Source organism: Oncorhynchus tshawytscha, unplaced genomic scaffold (assembly GCF_018296145.1).
Source record: "Oncorhynchus tshawytscha isolate Ot180627B unplaced genomic scaffold, Otsh_v2.0 Un_contig_2763_pilon_pilon, whole genome shotgun sequence".
Lineage (NCBI taxonomy): Eukaryota > Metazoa > Chordata > Actinopteri > Salmoniformes > Salmonidae > Oncorhynchus > Oncorhynchus tshawytscha.
The window spans coordinates 171,719-172,500 of record NW_024609759.1 but is presented as its reverse complement, the minus strand read 5'-3'; positions in this window follow the sequence as shown (position 1 = coordinate 172,500).

Here is a 782-nt window from a genome sequence, read left to right as displayed (position 1 = left end):
TGTGTGTGTGTGTGTGTGTGTGTGTGTGTGTGTGTGTGTGTGTGTGTGTGTGTGTGTGTGTGTGTGTGTGTGTGTGTGTGTGTGTGTGTGTGTGTGTGTGTGTGTGTGTGTGTGTGTGTGTGTGTGTGTGTGTGTGTGTGTGTGTGTGTGTGTGTGTGTGTGTGTGTGTGTGTGTGTGTGTGTGTGTGTGTGTGTGTGTGTGTGTGTGTGTGTGTGCGTGTGTGTGTGTGTGTGTGTGTGGTGTGTGTGTGTGTGTGTGTGTGTGTGTGTTACTCTACGTGGGATGTTGTGAGGTTTATGGATCCCTTAATAACAAGAGGTCTTTCCACTGACACAAAGAGCCTTTATACGGTGGCCATTATAAAGGTACATCCCAAATGGCACCTTATTCCCTGTGTAGTGCACTACTTTAGAATAGGGCCCATAGGTGTAGTGCCCTACTTTAGACTAGGACCCATAGGCCTCTTGTCAAAAGTAGTGCGCTATGTAGGTAATATTATGCCATTTTGGACTTAGAATGCACGATTTGACGCCACACTGAATAGCTACTGGAGCAGAAATACATCACTTTTATGTCCACTCTGATTTGAGGTGATTTGACTTTATTCAAGGTGCTTTTAAGGGATTTAAAAGTAAATCCTTCTGTGACGTAAATCAGGTGTTAAATGAGATGAAAAGAAGACTGGCGTGACAGTTTAAGGCTTTACTGTCGAGGTTTTAAAGTTTCAACATCAAACAATCAAACATTCATGTTGAGAGGAGGTAGACAAGAGACGAGAAGT